The following is a 20,740-nucleotide window of genomic DNA, read 5'->3' on the forward strand; positions in this document are numbered from 1 at the left end:
TGTGCACAGCCAGGCCAAGTTCACACTATCATACCCTTATCTTCCATCTATCTTTAGGAATGGAACATAGGTTTTTCTCTATTATAAATGATACCCTGTATTTATTTTGTCTAATTAGAAGTTGTTTATTCATTCATTATTTAATCAACATTTAGTGGGTACCTTCTAGATGTTAAACAAAGAGGTGCTGTGGAAAGAAAAGGATAGTGATCCATTTAATCTTTAAGAAATGGTATATTCAACCAATAGAAATAAGTGATTGTAAATTAAGATGGAAAGGGATTTACATATCAAGAGCTGAAGGCAGAGGGTCCTGGGTTTGTTTAGGGGAAGGAGAATTTATTTCCAAAACGAGAGCTGGACCTTAAATGGGGAGCAGGAGGTGGTCAGATAAAAATGAGATGCTTTTGTATCTATCATCTTATTTATAATGCAAATATATAAATAGAGAGTTGGGTAGATAAACAGACCAGATTTTGGTAGTCATTTCATGTTATTCTGCCAAAGTGATACAGGGGTTGGGAAAAAAGACAGGAGAGGCTTGGGGTCAGGACAAGAATCAGTCAGCGTTTCACCTTGTACCTCCAGATATCCAGCTGGAGAGGAGAATATAATGTCTTGTTGAAGAACAAAGAAATTTAGTGATAATAGCAATTTCTGATGGTCTGTGAGAAGGAAGTTAATCAAGGCTGGGGTGAAAATAAAGACTGTGTCTCAGGTGTCTCATGGCCTCCTTGTCCTCCACCCCAATTTATGGACTGGATGCCCATGGTGGGGACTTAGACCTGCGATGTCCTTTGCTGGTCGAGGCATATGGATTGTGTACTCTGACACTGATGAGATAACTTTGTCTCGGGGTACCATGTTTTTCAGATAGAGAAACTTGCAAAATCCACTCTGAATATCTTTCTTCCCATTGTATCTTACTCAGAGAGAATTGCAATTGGTTTTCACTTACTTATGGGCTCTATGAAGTCAAAGATAATTGGTTGGAGGTTTTTTAATCAGTGAGACTCTCTTGGCAAACACCACCTAAATGAAGCCTATGTTATTAATGGGATGGCTGAAATGGTGAGAGTGTTTCCACAGTCTTTTTCTCAGGTAGATGGAGAGCTCTAATGCTGAGACGGTTCACTGGAGTCTCAAGTAGATCCTTCATATCAGTGTGCATGTAAGTAAATTTAAAAATAAATACGTCATATAAATTGACATATGTGAATACAAGGAAACCATCTCCGGAAAAGTCAATAGATAATCCATTTGGTCTGTGCCTTCTCTCTCCCCCCGTTCAGTGTTTAGAGACTGAGGAGGACAGGGAGAGAGGCGGTTCCACATCCTGATTCTATTTTCTAAAAGTAGCACATATTCAATACTTAACTTTCAGCTAGTTCATTGACATGATGGTTGGTTAAGTCTATAGTTAAAAATATGAGTGGATGCTGCGTGAGAGCATGGCTCACACCGCTCAATATGAAACAGAAATCTCAATGGTCAGGCTGCAAAGCACACAGCAGGAGGTTTGAGAGTGGCATCTCGTCCTGCTCCCCACGTCCAGCCATGGGAGCAGGCCTCCCTCCCCACCCACCCACCTGCCCACGGAGGTATATTCATCACTGCCTGAAGGTCAAAACCTGCAGGGTTTTGTATTCAACCAGGGGAACTCCCTGGTGGTCCAGTGGTAAAGACTCTGCCTCGCAGTGCAGGGAACACAGGTTCAATCCCTGGTCAGGGAACTAAGATCTCACATGTTTCAGAGCGACTAAACTTGCTTGTTGCAACTTCTGAGACCGTGTGCCACAACTAGGGAGTCCTGTGTACTGCTAGGAAAAGATCCTGAGTGCTGGAACTAGCCTGAGGCAGCCAAATTTAAAAAAAAAAAAAAAATTTTTTTTAAAAAAATGACCTCACTCTTGTCCCTCATGGATGCCGTGCAGGATAGAAATGTTCAAGAGATAGCCGTATCAACCAGACACCCAGGGCTGTTCCTTCTCATGACCCCTTGGGGCAGTGTTCACAGGGAGGCTGAGGTCCTTTCTTCCTTGTTCTTCTCTTTATTACTGTCCAGTGAGGGAGTGGAAGGGCTCCCATGACCCCGAGTACAAACTTGCTCGTCATGGGCAGCACCACAAGCCCGGGGACCACCCAGGGGCTCCCCCTGAGCACGCAGTGGAGGCTGATGGGATAATCTTTGGGCAAGAAAACAAGACATTTTTTTGGCTGGAGTTGGGGAAAAAGGGAGGCGGATGGAGGGGAACCCTGCCGTTACTTCCTTCGATCTTGGTAAATTGGAAAGGTCTTTCCCCTGATTCCTGCTGATATTTCCTGATGGAAATTTCTTCCATTGACAGAGATACAGATGGAGTTTAGCGACATGGGACTGCAGACACACTCTGCGATAATGAAAAAATGCCCAAGGTGGCCATATGCTCTGTGGCCGTTTGTTAGAAGGAACTCCAGTTGGGTGAATACATAATAGCATTTTTGGCAGCATCGACTAAGGGATCTCCTCAGTATTTCTATGTCTTTTTGCATTTGTTGGTCTAACATGTGTAAATTTTGAAATTTTAGTCCTGTTTGTTAACATTCTTTATGCAGGCTTCTTTCCTCCAATTCTGAGACTTCTTTCCAAGACATCAGAATGCCCTGGGGCAAGTCCAAACTCAGAGACCAGATTCTAGCTTCTGTGCCATTTCCTTAAGATCTCTGCTGTGATCTTCCTTTCCTCTTATGTGAAAGGATGTCTTATCATTAACAATGATGCATTGATGTAGTGATAATTAATATTATTCTCATCCTAACAGCAATCATCTCTTTAGCATTTACAGCTTAATTGTAGACATTATTATTCTGGCTTCATAACGGTTGAAGTTGAAGATCTTCAAGGATCTTGCCCAAGGCAACACAATTAGTAAATACCAGATTCAACATTAAGATCCAGGTCAGCTTTATCCAAGGCTTTCAGAATTCCGCGCTTTCCAGAATACCACACGTCTGTCTATCTTGGGGACAGAAGGGATCACAAGAGTGTTCAGTTGCAAAACACACTCCTCTGAGGGAACTGCCCTTTAAGATTAGATTCCAGGTTCGTTGTATAACCTCAGGCTGCCAGGTTGCCACGATAGTTTTCTTGAAATACCTGTGTTTACTATTCTGTTCCTTTCTGGAACAGGTTTTTTTTTTTTTTTTTTTTTTTTAAATCTGTCTGACTATTCTAGGCTTAGGATTTATCCAAATATGATTTAATTCTATATATTTATTAAGTCCTAGAGTGCTGAGGGTAACTTGGCAAATGACCACACTAAATTGCGGGAAGATGAAAAGTCAAGCCATCCTTTACTTGTGTGGCCACCTGACTCCTTTCCTTTGGCCGAAATGACAGAAATACCAACACAGAAACATCTTCTGGTGCAAGAATTTGTAGGAGAGGAAGATTTTCAATTAAAGGGAGAGTGTTCTGACCCAGAATGAAGCCCGGACCATTTGGAAGCAGGTTCTGAACGGGCACGCAGGGTGACGAGTTCGCCTCAGGCTTTCTGACGTCGATGGAAGCTGAAATGTGTGCCGGGCCCCAAAAACGTGCTCTGCGTGGAGGTGAGAGGAGCAGACCTGGGTCATTTTTCTTCTTTTTCCAACTCGGCAGTCAGTACCTCTTATGTGTCAAGCCGCCCACTCTGTGGACCACGGGGAGCTGGATGGACCCCATGGTCAAGGAGAGAAGGACAACCTGTCAGGGTAAAGTAAGAGCCCCATTCTGGACATGCATTTGCGTCTGTCTCTCTCTCTTTTTTGGAGATATTAATAAAAACACATACCTTCTGGTCGGACTTTATCTCCTCATTTCCAACTCCCCGTGTTCCAGCTCATTCTCGTCAGGTCTGTTCTTTTCTGGTACAATGGCCATGAGTTTGAGCAAACTCTGGGAGATAGTGAAGGACAGGGAAGCCTGATGTGCTGCAGTCCCTGGGGTCACAAAGAGTCGGACATGACCGAGGCCCTTGGTTTCCTAAAACCTCGTGTGTATTTTCCCAAGGTCAGTTTGGTTACTGATGCACCTGAGTGGTGGAGATGAGGGATGGGTGAAGAGGGAAGACACACGTTCTCGGCAGGACATTTTTGTTTAGTTGCTAAGTCACGTCTGACTCTTTATGAGACCCCAAGGGCTGTAGCCCGCCCGGCTGCTCTGTCCATGGGATTTCCCAGGCAAGAATACTGGAGTGGGGTGCCACTTCCTTCTCCAAGGGCCCTTCCCGACTCAGGGATCAAACCTGTGTTTCCTGCACCGGCAGGCGGATTCTTTACCACTGAGCCCCCAGGGCAGACCTGGGGGGACATGAAGGACTATTCCACCGTGCCTTGCAAGGGGGCTGCTATCTGCGCAGGGGCTTCCGAGGTGGGTTGAGGTCGTATCTCGGAGGGAGAGGAAGAGCCTGCACCTGACTGCAGGCTTCTGGCTGCCAAAGCTTGGAGGGCTATCTGCTGGAGACCTCGGCGGCTGAGGAATTCCCAGGGTATCCTATGAGACCTCTGGCAGCCACATGCCTCTTCTCCTTGTGGTCATCTCCATGTCCTGTTGTGGAAAATGACAGCTTTAGTCACCTTCTAACCGGGGGATGAGTGTGTGAAAGGCAGCCTCTCATTCACCCTGGCTCTTCCTGAACTTCACCAGCAAATTTACTCCATGTCTAGATGCCTACAACCAGGGACATTTTATCGCCGATTCTTCCTTGACTTCTCCTTTTACTAGCACATGATTTCATTCACTTGCATCCTTCAGGGCTTAAAGGAGAATATTGAGTTTTCACAGTAGCCCATTACTCCCAGACCCAGAACCCAGCTGATTTTGTTTTCATGCTCCCTCCCTGTTTTTCAGGCTCTGATTTAGAGCTATCCCACCACCTTGCCCCACTTAAAAAAAAAAAAGAAAAATCTGAGAACCCATGCCAGGGCTTACCTCTGGTAAAGGATTTGTCCTCAGAGCAGGCAGCAAATCTGTTCTCTTGGCACAAGGTGGAAGCCATACCCTACGACTCTCTCTCCGGATCGCCCAGCTGGGCCACGGGGCAGCCAGCATTTCCGCAGGGGGCCGTATCACATATGTAAACAGAAATTGCTCCCCTGTAGGAAGCAGCTTCCACTGACATTGTTTGTCACCTCTGAGAAGTGCAAGCAGAATGATGCGTTTGGTTCTTCACGGAGGGTGGGAGGGGAAGTCAGGGGCGGCTGCTCTCTTGTCTTTTAAAGGAGGGGAAGCCAAGGCACAGAAGGGCCGTAGGGCTGTGATCAGACTTCTGGAAGGCGTGAGAAGGGCTGCTGGAACCCAGGGACTCAGAGCCCTCCCCATATCCTGCGCTGCTTCCACCAGGGGGGCAGACCTGTGATTCACCGTGTATGTGTGTGTGCTCAGTCACTCTGTTGTGTCCGACTCTTTGCGACCCCAAGGACTGTAGCCACCAGGCTCCTCTGTCCATGGGATTTCCCAGAGTGGGTTGCCATTTCCTCCTCCAGGGGATCTTCCCGACCCAGGCATCAAATCCACGTCTCCTGTGTCTCCTGCATTACAGGTGGATGCTTTACTACTGAGCCACCTGGAAAGCCAACAGGAAATCCTAACTTCCAGGTACAAATTGGGGAACTCTGGCATCCCCTAATTAGGTAAACACATTACTGTCAAGTTCAAACAAACAGCAGATTAATGCCAGGCTTGGCGAGGTGGCAAAAGCAGGCAGAGCAATCTTCCTTTGGGGAATCGGTGTCCTGGCCAGTCCAGCAGGCTGGCTTCCTTTCCAGAAGGCCTCCAGGGGTATTTCCAGACTGTTCCTTTCTCACTTGAGGAGATGCCTGGTTGATGCAAAGAAATGCTCACTGTTAATTCTCCTTTGGACAATGGGATGTTTCTGCATCTGTGATTTCAGGGGGTGGACCTGTGTCCTGAGCCTCAAAGGCTGGGCCATGGGGACAGGCATGGACTCCCACCTGAGCATCGGCTTTTCTTGGGAGGAGAAGCTTGGGGCAAAGTCATGTTCTTTCCTGGTTAACGCCCTCACACCAGCACAGAGTCTTTCAGACCAGGCACCAGAGGCCGGTTGCTCAGGGAAGACTGAGAAATTACTCAGCAAGATTGTTTGTAGCTTGCACAGATCTGCCTATAATTCTACTTTCCCACCCCCGCCCCCAACCCTTCATTGATGCAGCAAAGGGATCTATGGGTCCTACCTGCCCCACTGCAGGATCAATACCAGACATCAGCCATCTTCCACTGGGACCTCTGGTACCACAAACCGTACCAAGAGGAAGCTATAAGGAGGGAATCGAGGACAGGGGGGGTGTTCCTTGACTGGGCTCCTGCTGACCGAGAAGCACGTGTTACAGTGGAAAGTCGATGGACCAGAAATGAAACCAACATGAGTATGAAGCCCAGCTTCAGTGCTTAGATACTCACCCCATAATTACACAAGCTACTTAACGTGAATTTCAGATTATTTGTTACTAAAATGGGGATTGCAACATCTATCTAGTAGAATGATTGTGACCCTAAAATAGAAAACCATAATAAAGTGCATAAAGTGTGTTTTGCCCATTTTAGGCAACCCATGCCTTCATTGTACTTACCTGCCCCCTCCCCACCCCACCGCCACTCACACAAACATTTTCTCTTAGGAAGGGTGGACACCTTTGCCCAGACAACTTCATTTGCAAGTTTCCTGGGAATGTTGGGAGACTTGGAGCTTGATTAGTACAGGCAAAAACCTGGACTGTGATAGTAAAAAGACCAAATTGGCAAGTAAACAAAAGATGCTCAACGTATCTTTAGGGATTTGCAAATTGAAATGACAATGTAATCTCACTACACATGTATCAGAAAGGTTAAAGTCCAAAACACAGACAGCATCAAATGCTGGCAAGGATGTAGAACAATAGGAATTCCAATTTGTTCCTGATAGAAATGTAAAGTGTATGGCTTCTTTGGAAAAGAGTTTGGAAGTTTCTTATAAAATTAAACACACCCTTCACATATGATCCAGCAATCACAATTCTTGGTGTTTATCCAAAGAGATGAAATTTTTCATCCAGATAAAAACCTTCACGTGGATGTTTTTAGCAGCTTTATTCATAATGGCCAAAACGTGGAACAACCAAGATGACCTTCAGTAAGATTCTGAATGGATCAATAAGCTGTGGTTCATTCATACAGTGGAATACTATTCAATGAGAAGATGAAATAAGCTACTGAGCCATGAAAAGACATGTTCAGTTCAGTTCAGTTAAGTCGCTCAGTTGTGTCCGACTCTTTGTGACCCCATGAACCGCAGCATGCCAGGCCTCCCTGTCCATCACCAACACCTGGAGTTGACTCAAACTCATGTCTATTGAGTCAGTGATGTCATTCAACCATCTCATCCTCTGTTGTCCCCGTCTCCTCCTGCCCTCAATCTTTCCCAGCATCAGGGTCTTTTCCAGTGAGTCAGCTCTTCGCATCAAGTGGCCAAAGTATTGGAGTTTCAGCTTCAAAACCAGTCCTACCAATGAACACCCAGGACTGATCTCCTTTAGGATGAACTGGTTGGATCTCCCTGCAGTCCAAGGGATTCTCAAGGGTCTTCTCCAACACCACACTTCAAAAGAGCACTCAGCTTTCTTTGTAGTCCAACTCTCGCATCCATACATGACTACTGGAAAAACCATAGTCTTGACTAGATGAAACTTTGCTGACAAAGTAATGTCTCTTCTTTTTAATATGCTGTCTAGTTTGATCATAACTTTCCTTCCAAGGAGTAACCGTCTTAATTTCATAGCTGCAATCACCATCTGCAGTGATTTTGGAGCCCCAGAATATAAAGTCAGCCACTGTTTCCACTGTTTCCCCATCTATTTGCCATGAAGTGATGGGACCAGATGCCATGATCTTAGTTTTCTGAATGTTGAGCTTTAAGCTAACCTTTTCACTGTCCTCTTTCATTTTCATGATGAGGCTCTTTAGTTCTTCTTCACTTTCTGCCATAAAGGTGGTATCATCTGCATATCTGAGGTTATTGATATTTCTCCCGGCAATTTTGATTCCAGTTTGTGCTTCCTCCAGCCCAGCGTTTCTCATGATGTACTCTGCATATAAGTTAAATAAGCAGGGTGACAATATGCAGCCTTTCCTATTTTGAACCAGTCTGTTGGTCCATGTCCAGTTCTAACTGTTGCTTCCTGTCCTGAATACAGATTTCTCAAGAGGCAGGTCAGGTGGTCTGGTATGCCTATCTCCTTCAGAATTTTCCACAGTTTACTGTGATCCACACAGCCAAAGACTTTGGCATAGTCAATAGAGCAGAAATAGATATTTTTCTGGAACTCTCTTGCTTTTTCGATGATCCAGCAGATGTTGGCAATTTGACCTCTGGTTCCTCTGCCTTTTCTAAAACCAGCTTGAACATCTGGAAGTTCATGGTTCACATATTGCTGAAGCCTGGCTTGGAGAATTTTGAGCATTACTTACTAGTGTGTGAGATTAGTGCAATTGTGCGGTAGTTTGAGCATTCTTTGGCATTGCCTTTCTTTGGGATTGGAATGAAAACTGACCTTTTCCAGTCCTGTGGCCACTGCTGAGTTTTCCAAATTTGCTGGCATATTGAGTGCAGCACTTTCACAGCATCATCTTTTAGGATTTGAAATAGCTCAACTGGAATTCCAACACCTCCACTAGCTTTGTTTGTAGTGATGCTTCCTAAGGCCCACTTGACTTCACATTCCAGGATGTCTGGCTCTAGGTGAGTTTGAGTGATCACAGCATCGTGATTATCTGGGTTGAGAAGATCTTTTTTGTATAGTTCTTCTGTGTATTCTTGCCACCTCTTAATATCTTCTGCTTCTGTTAGGTCCATACCATTTCTGTCTTTTATTGTGCCCATCTTTGCATGAAATGTTCCCTTGGTATCTCTAATTTTCTTGAAGAGATCTCTAGTCTTTTCCATTCTATTGTTTTCCTCTATTTCTTTGCACTGATCACTGAGGAAGCTTTTCTTATCTCTCCTTGCTATTCTTTGGAAAAGACATGAAGGAAAAACAAATGCTAATGAAAGAAACCAACCTGAAAAGTCTACATACTGCCTGATTCGAACTGTAAGACATTCTGGAAAAGGCAAAACTTATTATAGAGACAATAAAAAGATCAATGGTTGCCAGGGGCTTGGGGAAAAAGAGAGAGGGTTAAATAGATGGAGCACAGAGAATTGTTAGGGCAGGGAAACTGCTTTGTAAGATACAGTTCTTGTAGATATATATTTGTCAAATCCCATGGCGTATACAACACAGAGTGAAACTTAACATGAACCACTCACTTTACTTAATAAATTGCTGTTGTTTTTTAGTCACTCAGTCGTGTCTGACTCTTTGTGACCCCATGGACTGCAGCATACCAGACCTCCCTGTCCATCACCAACTCCTAGAGCTTACTCAAACTCATGTCCATCAAGTCAGTATTGCCATCCAACCATCTCATTCTCTGTCACCCCCTTCTCCTCCTGTCCTCAATCTTTCCCAGCATCAGGGTTTTTTCCAATGAGTTGACTCTTTCCATCAGGCAGCCAGAGTATTGGAGCTTTGGCTTCAGCATCAATCCTTACAATGTATATTCAGGGTTTGTTTCCTTTAGGATTGACTGGTTTGATTTCCTTGCTGTCCAAGGGACTCTCAAGAGTCTTCTCCAGCACCACAATTTGAAAGCACCAATTCTTTGACGCTCAGTCTTCTTTATGGTTCCAGTTCTCACATCCATACATGACGACTAGAAAAATCTTAGCTCTGACTACACAGAACTTTGTCGGCAAAGTGAGGTCTCTGCCTTTTAATACACTGTTTAGGTTTGTCATAGCTTTTCTTCCAAGGAGCAAGCATCTTTTAGTTTCACAGCTGCAGTCACTGTCCTCAGTGATTTTGGAGCCCAAGAAAATAAAGTCTGTCACTGTTTCCATTGTTTCCCTGTCTATTTGCCATGAAGTGATGGGGCCAGTTGCCATGGTCTTTTACTTAATAATGATGAATCACTATTTGCTGTTCCAATCAGTTGTAACAAATGTATCAAACTAATATAAGATATTAATAATAAGGAAAACTGTGTTAGGGGAAAGGAAGGGGGTACAGGAATTCTCTGTATGGAAATTACTCTGTACTTTTTGCTAAAATTTTCTGTAAATCTAAAAGGGCTTTAAAAGTAAGTCTATTAGTTAAAAAAAAAAAAAATCAGCATATAAGTAAGACACATTCAGACTCTCAGGCTCTGAAGTGGTGCAAGGACCTAGCTGGCTCCAGGGCAGGGCTCTTCGGCCTGCGAACTGAGGGGACTAGAGAATTGTGAGGTCAGAGAGAGAATTTTGCAAGTGGCTTTAGGCTTTGAGTGAATTGGGGAAATGGCTACATGGTTTGTGTTTTGAGGATCAGATGAAGATCTTTTCTGAGCCTCTGGCTCCCTCTGCTTCTTCTTGTTCCAGCGTCGTTCAAGTCCTAACTCTGCCCTGGTGCTCTTGTTCAGAAGCACAGTTGAGCAGAACAATGGAACGAATAAGCATCAGAACAAGCCTTTACTCCTGGGAACCCAGATGTGAAGTAACATATGGGAAAAAAGCATTCAGAGCTACTGTGGTCGACCACATCTCCCCTCTCTCCCCAGTGACTATTACTGAAAATGATGTCTTTTTAAAAGTCTCAAATAGTGCTATTTGCCATATATATCATAAAATCACAGAGTGGCGTGCTGCAATTCATGGGGTCGCAAAGAGTCGGACACGACTGAGCGACTGAACTGAACTGAACTGAAAGAGTGGACGGGACACGAGAGGTCTCACCTTGACTGAACTTTCCTTGGACATTTGAGAGTCCTGCTTATACCACACTTTCCAGAATGTCACCCTCTCCTGAATTCTGATGAACAAGACGCTCTTCCTTTTCCAGGGAAGCTTACCCTATCTCTGGACAGCTCTCAAAGGAAAACTTTATTGCTTTATAACACTTTACCAATTTTAAAATAATTTTATTTATCTATTTTCGGCTGTGCTGGGTCGTCTTTGCTGCAAAGGTTTTTCTCTAGGTGTGGAGAGCAGGGGCTCCTCTAGTTGCAAAGGACTTCGTTGCATTGGCTGTGGGGCTCGGGCTCCAGGGCACATGGGTTTCAGTAGCTGCGGCACGAGGTCTCTGCCGTTGCAGCTTCCAGGCTCTAAAGTACAGGCCCAATAGTTGGGGCACATGGGATTCATTACTCTGCAACGTGTGGAATCTCCCTGGATGAGGGGTGGAAGGTCACCTGCGTTGGCAGACAGAAAGATTTTTGACCACTGAGTCACCAGGGAAGCCTACCATTTTAAATATAAAATTTCATTGTTCTCAAAAGCTGCATAGCTGGAAACCCATCTTTTCCCCCCCAGAGTTAATGTGAGTCAACATTTACACTTATACCTTCAGAGTTCTTCCCTCTAATTGCTTTCTTCCTCCTTTTGTGTCCACTTGGGTTCCATCTCCCTCACCCATTTTCCAGAGAGGAAAGCTAAGAGTCAGTGTTACCATAGCAATTATCAACACCTTGCAGTGCTGAATGGAAGTAATCAAAGACGCCGAAAGGCCCGTGAAGAAGGAGACTCTGTGACACTGAGACTCGGGACACGTGACTCTCCGGGTGCCCAACTTGAACTTCGTTCTCTAAAGCTGCCCTTCGATTATAAAGCACCTCAACAGAAGCCTCAGGAAACCGAAGCCAAAACAAAACATCCCTGGACTCGGTCCATCATCTCACAGGTGACCACAGAGAATTCTTTCTGACTGGGCTTATTTCAGAGCATCATCCTTTTTCGGGGTTTGATTCAGGAGATATGTTGACAGAAGTCTAAAGCAACTATCACTCAACGCCTGAGCCAAATCAAATAGAAATAGAGAGGAATAAATAAATAAAAGTGAGATTCAGCCAAAAATGGAGCGGGGGGGAAGCCAGAGAGAAAGGGAGCTCATATTATCAACCAATAAACCCAATAATCCATTAGTGACCAAGGTTGCTGAATAATATAGTACTTTCTCAGAGCCATAATTTATCCTGCAGACTAGAGAATAGACACGGTTATTAGAGTGAGGGCTACCGGATGACACATGATGCACGACCGTGCGGCATTGATCTTCACACAACAGGAAGGTGTCTAGACCAGGAGATGTATGGCTATGCGATTCAGAGCAGGGCATATTTCACGGGAGGCCTAATGGAGTGGTGGAGCCAGTGATGGATGGGTTTGGCCAGTTTCAGTAGCAGCGCAGTTATAGCAGTGCTAATGTCTGACCTCTTCTGGGCCTTCTGTCCTTCATTCAGTCAGGGTGACCTCATTTAAAGGGACAGAAAATGAGATAGGGAGGAGGGGAGGGGGAGCGGGGAGGGAGGCAGGGGTGGAGGGGACCAAGCTGGCCTGAAGGCAGGAAGGGGTGGTTGTATAGGAGGGATTTAAACAGAGGAGGTGAAAGGCAAGAGGCCAGCGAGAATGACGCAGACGCCAACCCAAACATCCTGCGCCCCACGGAATGAGCTGATGCAAGAAATACATTGAAGAAACTCTTTCATGCCTCTCTGTCCTTCTTCCCTCCGCAGTTCAGGAGTCCAGGGTGGTTGTTCTGGAAAGCCTGGGGCTTCCTCCATCCCCAGAGGAAAGACTCAAGGGATGAGGCGAAAGTCTGAATGTGAGAGACAGGGGTTGGTGCTAATGGGGTGAGGATATTCTGAGAGGAGCGAGTTTTGAGTAATCAGCATCGATTATGCAGGAGCGAGAGAGCCTTCCTGCACTCCCCAGGCCCTGTTAGATGATGCTTAATGCATCCTAATGACACTCTTGATCATTCCTCGGGAAAGCTAATGATTCATGCAGCGGCCAATCCAAGCCCAAGTAGCTTGGTTGGTGGTGTTTTTCCTCTCTCTCTCTGGCTCCCCCTTCCTCCCTCTCTCTCTGTTCTTTAAATTTCTTTCTCTGTGTAAACGTTGGAGAGAAAGGCCGGATCCCCATCTAGCACCTAAGCTGCTATTTAACCAAGAAAGAAACATTTGTCATTCTTTAGCCTTTTCCCCCTGTGTTAAACCATCATTTCCAAGTCACTCTTTATATGGGGCTTCCCTGATAGCTCAGTTGGTAAAGAATCAGCTTGCAATGCAAGGGACGCCGGTCTGATTCCTGGGTCAGGAAGATCCGCTGAAGAAGGGCTAGGCTACCCACTCCAGTATTCTGGAGCTTCCCTGGTGGCTCAGATGGTAAAGAATCCACCTGCAATTCGGGAGACCTGGGTTTGATTCCTGGGTTGGGAAGATCCCCTGGAAAAGGGAAAGGTTACCCACTCCAATATTCTGGCCTGGAAAATTCCATGGATTGTATAGTCTATGGGGTCGCAAAGAGTTGGACACGACTGAGTGACTTTCACTCACTTCACTCACTCCCTCCTAATTGGGAGCTGACTGGTTTTGATGTGGCAATGAGGGCTGGGACACTCCCGTACCCTGTCCATTGTGGGATGAAGGGAAATAGTTAACCAATCATGTTTCTTTCCTACTTTCCCAGTGTCACCCTTCTACCTTCCCAGCCACAATGAACACCCGATTCTATCTTGAAAAGATATGTTCTTACTTCTTAGTCCCCAGCAAGACTAGCCAAGGTAAGCTGACATTATATATATATATATATATATATATATATATATATATATATATATGAAAATATTTTGGAGAAAGCAATGGCAACCCACTCCAGTACTCTTGCCTGGAGAATCCCATGGATGGAGGAGCCTGGTAGGCTGCAGTCCATGGGGTCGCTAAGAGTAGGACACGACTGAGCGACTTCACTTTCACTTTTCACTTTCATGCAGGAGAAGGAAATGGCATCCCATTGCAATGTTCTTGCCTGGAGAATCCCATGGATGGAGGAGCCTGGTGGGTTGCCGTCTATGGAGTCACACAGAGTCAGACACGACTGAAGTGACTTAGCAGCAGCAGCAGCAGCATATATATTTTAAACAACAGACATCTATTTCTTAACTTCCTGAAGGCTAGGAAGTCAAAGGTGCCAGGAAATTTGGTTCTTGGTGAGAGCTTTCTTCCTGAGTTGTAGAAAGATACCTTCTCTCTGGGTATCCCTGGAGAGGGAGCTGTGGTCTCTTTCTTTTCTTTCCTTTTTTAAATATGAAGTGTCACTGATTTACAGTACCATGTAAGTTTCAGAGGTACAGCAAAGCAATTCAGCTATACATATATATGTCTTTTTCAGTTATATATATATATATATATATATATATATATATATATATTCCTTTTCCAATTCCTTTCCCTCATAGGTTCTGACTTACTAATTTTTTTCTACCTTTCTTTTTTTTTTTTAATTTTATGCTGGAACATAGTTGCTTTACCATGTTGTGTTAGTTTCAGGTGTATAGCAGACTGATCCAGTTATACATATATTCATTCTTTTTCAGATTCTATCTCCATACAGGTAATTACAAAACATTGAGTAGAGTTCCCTGTGCTACACAGTAGGTCCTTGTTGGTTATTCATTTTATATATGGGCCACCTGACCTGCATCCTGAGAAATCTGTATGCTGGTCAAGAAGCAACAGTTAGAACTGGACATGGAACAACAGACTGGTTCCAAATCTGGAAAGGAGTACATCAAGGCTGCATATTGTTACCCTGCTTATTTAACTTATATGCAGAGTACATCATGTGAAATGCCAAACTGGATAAAGCACAAGCTGGAATCAAGATTGCCGGAAGAAATATCAATAGCCTCAGATATGCAGATGACACCACCCTTATGGCAGAAAGTGAAGAGGAACTAAAGAGCTTCTTGATGAAAGTGAAAGAGGAGAGTGAAAAAGTTGCTTAAAGCTCAACATTCAGAAAATTAAGATCATTGCATCTGGTCCTATAACTTCATGGCAAATAGATGGGGAAACAATGGAAACAGGGACAGACTTTATTATTTTGGGATCCAAAGCACTGCAGATGGTGACTGCAGCCATGCAATTAAAAGATGCTTGCTCCTTGGAAGAGAAGCTATGATCAACCTGGACAGCATATCAAAAAGCAGAGACAACAAAGGTCTTGCCAACAAAGGTCTGTCTAGTCACGGCTATGGTTTTTTCAGTAGTCATGTATGGCTGAAGAATTGATGCTTTTGAACTGTGGTGTTGGAGAAGACTCTTGAGAGTTCCTTGGACTGCAAGGAGATCCAACCAGTCAATCCTAAAAGATACCAGCCCTGAATATTCATTGGAAGGACTGATGCTAAAGGTGAAACTTTAATACTTTGGCCACCCAGTGCGAAGAACTGACTCATTTGAAAAGATCTTGATGCTGGGAATGACTGAAGGTGGCAGGAGAAGGGAATGACAGAGGGTGAGATGGTTGGATGGCATCACCAACTCAATGAACCTGAGTTTGAGTAAGCTCTATGAGTTGATGATGGACAGGGAAGCCATGGTGTGTCCATGGGGTAGCAAAGTGTCAGACACAACTGAGTGACTGAACTGAACTGTACTGAATTGACCCATACTCTACAGAGTATGAAAGTATGAAACAGGTCCTGTGGATAAAGTGGGTATTTGGTGAGTTCCAGTAAGATGGATAGTTCATGTGAGAGAATAATTATTGGATTTGGGGCATTTCCAGTGTCAGGGACTTTGAAAGTTTCTTTATAACTCTGGCCTTCGTTTATTCCTCCCAAAATTGTGAATAAAATTATATCAATCTTACACCTAAGGCTGTTCTTAGTAACCATTAATTAACAAGGCAGACAGTAGCTGGCAGAGATGAGAGCTAGGGCATGGGAAGAGGAGACACTCAATGAGGAATTCACCAAATATTTACAGACAGCCTGCAGTGGGCTGGGCTCTTTGTTCTGGAGATAGATCAGAAAACAAAACAAATGGATCTCACAGTGCGTTCAGAAGATGAAAATTAAACATTATCATGTAAGAAATAAATAAGTCATAGAAAATAACTCATGTGGTTAGAAGAGCAAAAGAGGAACCAGCATTTCTGAGCACCTACTTGGTAGCAGGCACTGTGCCTCTGAGAGTGATGGATACCATTTGATTTAAATGAGAATACTCTGAGGTGGGGGGAGATTACTTTCTTTTTGCAAGTGAGGAAAGCTGAGGCTTAGGGAAAAGAAATGTGGTTCCCAAGGTCACGTGGCAGGTAACCCAGAGGCAAACCAGAATGTCTTCCAGTTTGATTTGCCCCTCAAACTGCTCACAAGATTAGACATCTGTTTCACTTTCTACATAGAATTAAGTTCCTGGTGGACTAAGGGTGAAAAATGGAATCCCTTAGATGGACATCTACTTCTTAGTACCAAAGCACACATCGGAAGCAAACCATCAATACATTCAACTACATCAAAATTAACTTTGGATGACTTTGCTTCCATCCAACGTAGAGTAGCAAAGTTTATTCTTTGACTTGAAATGAGGAAACCAAACAAAATGCATGCTTTACAATGTTGTAGTGCTTTCTGCCACATAACAACACAAATCAGCCACAAGTTTACATATGGTCCCGCCCTCTTGAACCTCCCTCCTACCCTCCCGCCCCTTCCCATCCCTCTAGGTTGCCACCAGATAGTAATTGTTTTTTTTTTTTTTTTAAGAACATTAAAATAATCAAAAAAGTCACTTATAATTGTCACTTGTCCAAAGTGTTCAACCTGAAAGCTCAGTTCTGCCCGGCGCCTGGTCATCAGCACGGATCCACAGACAGTGAGACTGGAAGTGCTCCCGCAGCCTTCACCCTGGCCGCAGTTCTGTTGGGTACTGAGTCTGTGAAGATCACTTCTCTAGGCCATGAATATGTCACCTGATATCTGGGCACAGGAACTCACAACTAATTGAAACAGGAGGCGATTGTGGCACAAGGAGATAAATACTAAATACAGCAACAAGAAGTGAGCTGGAATTCAGAAGGAGTTATAGACCCAGCTCTAGCGTAGGAAGCGATATCTAAGCTGAGACCTAGAGCAGTGGTTCCCAACCTTTTGGCACCAGGAACTGGTTTCATGGAAGACAATTTTTCCATGGACTGGTGAGGGATGTTTTTGAGATTCAAGTGCATATTTTTATTGGGCATTTTATTTCTACTAGGGCTTCCCTGGTGGTTCAGATGGTAAAGAAATCTGCCTACAGAACGAGAGACCAAGGCTTGATCCCTGGGTCAGGAAGATCCCCTGGAGAATGGAATGGCAACCCACTTCAGTATTTTTGCCTGAGGAATCCCATGGACAGAGGAGCCTGGAAGACTACAGTCCATGGGGTTGCAGAGTCAGGCATGACTAAGTAACTAACATTTATTTCTATTATTGTTACATCAGCTCCACCTCAGATCATCAGGCATTAGATCCCGGAGGCTGGGGACCCCTGTCCTAAAGGGTAAGCAGAATCTAACTGAAAGCAGAGGGTGAGAAATAAGTTCTGGGTTTTATGGGGTTGCAGGTACAGAAACCCGGCAGCAAGGAAGAGAGAAAAGAGGAGCAGGCCCAGCTTCTCAATGCCTGATGAGAGGAGTGTCAGGAGAGGCAGGCAGGATCCATACTTGAAGGGCGCTCCTGGCTGTTTTTAAAGGGTCTGCCCTTTATCCCAAGGGCACCAAGGGAAGGGATAGAGAGTAGGGAGTGGAAATGAAATATTTTAAAAGTTTTAGACTAAAAGTGTTGTTACGATACTTGCATTTTAGAAAGATTTATCTAGGGACTTGAGGGTAAAACGAGGTTGTGATCATGAATGTCTGATTTCTGCCTCCCAGAATCCTATGAAAATGACTATGAAAAATCCTATGAAAATAAGATTAAAAATAAAGTACGAAAAACACACAGCAATGCCAAGAACCAGGAAGAATATTGCTGACCATCCAGCATGTAAGTTCAACAAAGTTTCAGTAAATAATGACATTGAGTCTAATGAAACATACATCAGAAGTCTTAATATATACAGAATCATGTACTTTCTAAATAGAAATACATCTTCTTTTGAAACATCCATGCTATGTTTATGAGAATTTAATCCCACTCTTGGCTACAAAGAAATCTTCAATAAATTTCACAGACTAGAAATTTTACAGGCCCCACTGTCTGATCATGATGCAAAAATAAAGATTTCTAATAAAAACCCATATATAAACCATCTATCAGTTGGACATTAGAAAGGCAAAAATACAACTTTTGCATAGAATGAAATATAAAACAAATCAAATCTACAATTATTTAGACTATTTAGAAAGTTATGAGTATGTATGGATGCATTCGAAAAATGAGTAAAATAATTATCTTCCCAAAATATTTTATGGGATGATATTCAAGAAGGAAATGCTTTTCTTCTTATCCTATTCAAGTCATTTCAGAGCAGAGGAAAAGGTAGAAAACTTCCCAGTTGACCAGATGTCATAATATTAAACCCAAAACATGACAGTTAATACTGTAGATATAAAAGCTATAGGTCAATCCCACTTTTGAGTGTAAGTGGAAAATTCCTTGAAATAATAGCAAATTGTATCCAATAGAATGGGCTTCACAGGTGGCGCTAGTGATAAAGAACCTGCCTGCCAATGTAGGAGACTTAAGAAACACAGGTTTGATCTCTGAGTCTGGAAGACCTCCTGGAGGAGGGCACGGCAACCCACTCCAGTATTCTTGCCAGGAAGATCCCATGGACAGAAGAGTCTGGCAAGCTGTGGTCCATAGGGTCCCGGAGTTGGGTGTGACTGAAGTGACTTGGTAAGCACACACATACACATCCAATAGAATACTGAAGGTTGACTATGGGTGGCTAGAAAAGGATTATTCCAGAGATGCTTTAGCATTAATCTATTTTAAATAATATTCACCATACCAATAGCCAAGTCAAATTATAACATTATCTTGATAGCTTCCCCCCAAAATTTGTAAAATTTCCAATCCTAATTAATTACAAACACATTCTTATGAAACTTGAGCTGTAAAAATACTTTAACGTGGTGAATAACAGGTATATTAACTAAAGAGACACAAATATGTTTAATAAAACAACTATAGACAGTCCTATTTAAGTCTAGGAAACACTGCCTTCCAGCATTATTACTTAATAGCATTCTGAAAGTCCTAGGAATAGAACAAGAAAATATTAAACTTGAATATTGGAAAGAAGAAAAAATTCTGATGTGATATAATATTATATTCTTGACATATATTCTATTCTTGATAACCTTGAAAGTCTATAGGATGTATTTGAAAAACTATTAGCATTAAAAAGTATTTGATAAGATTGTTGTTGTTTAGTTGCTAAGTCATGTCCAACTCTTTAGTGATCCCATAAACTGTAACATGCCAGGCTTCTCTGTTCATGGGATTAGGCAAGAATACTAGAGTTTGTTGCCATTTTCTTTTCCCGACCCAGGGATTGAACCTGCATCTCTTGCTTTGGCAGGCAGATTCTTTCCCACTGCACCACCAGGAGAGCATGCTTAATGAGTTGTCTAGCTACAGAATAAATGCACGAGGTTTCATAAGTTTGCTCTACACTATAAGCAGACTATTGGATAATATATGAATAAAATTCCCACTCATATAGCATTAACAAATTATTCCATTTCTGGAAAATAACCAACATGAAAATTTTCAATAGATACTTGGAGAAATTTCATACTTGTATTGAAACATATAAAAGACCACTTAATTAACAGTTGATAGAAAAAATATCAGTTTTTAACTTTAATGTAATTCCAATCAAAGTTTGAATAGAAATTGGAAAACATTAAAGAATAATACTAAACTTTGTATAGAAAGTACAGAAACCAAAGAAATTTTGATAGAGAAGACATGAGTTGCTGCTCTTATATGTAAAAATTGCAGTATAAATACTAAAATAGTAAAAACTGAGAGTGACAGACAGACGTAGATCAGGGAAACCAAACTGAAAGGCCAAAACTGACTGAAGTGTATTTATGGAATTTTGTGTATGTGAAAATGTTTTGGTATAGATGGCATTTTGACAACTGATTAAATAATTTAAAATATGTACATAGAACCCACCTTATACTGTAGTCAAAAATTGATTACAAATGTATTAAACCATCTAATGCCAAAGTTTAAAAATACATAAATAAGAGTAGAAAATACAGTTGACTTTCTACCTGCTGTCAAGGAGAAGACTTCTACGCATTAAAGCAAGGGGAAAATTATAAGGGAAAATGTTGACAGATACCACTATATTAAATTCAGTTCCTAAACTGCAATATGTAAAAATGAAAGCAAGATTACAATTTTTGGAAAGATCTGGGACATATTTAACACCTATAGGATGTCTCATACAAAAAGAAATTAATAATAAATAAACATCAAAAGTAAAATGTTTAAGTGCCATGAACCAATCATTAGGGAAAGCATATTCAAATGACTAAAAATTACAAAAAATTATGTTTAAATGACTTCATCAAAGAAATGTAAATTAAGATACTAATACTTTATTTTGCTTATGAAATTGGCATAGTTAAAAATGGTTAACATGGAAAAGTTTTGTGGTATATTATTTACTGGAGAAGAATGGTATCAAAATAATACATATAGGGTATGATCTCAATTTTATTTTAAAGTATGCAACATACAATATATGCACATATATAGAATGGGCCATTTTCATTTTTATCTTTGTGTTCTTATGTGGTTTTAATGTTTAATAGATACGTAGGACTTTTGTAATCAGAACACATTCCAAAACATGGAG

The sequence above is a fragment of the Odocoileus virginianus genome, chromosome 32 (assembly GCF_023699985.2).
Source record: "Odocoileus virginianus isolate 20LAN1187 ecotype Illinois chromosome 32, Ovbor_1.2, whole genome shotgun sequence".
Taxonomy (NCBI): Eukaryota; Metazoa; Chordata; class Mammalia; order Artiodactyla; family Cervidae; genus Odocoileus; species Odocoileus virginianus.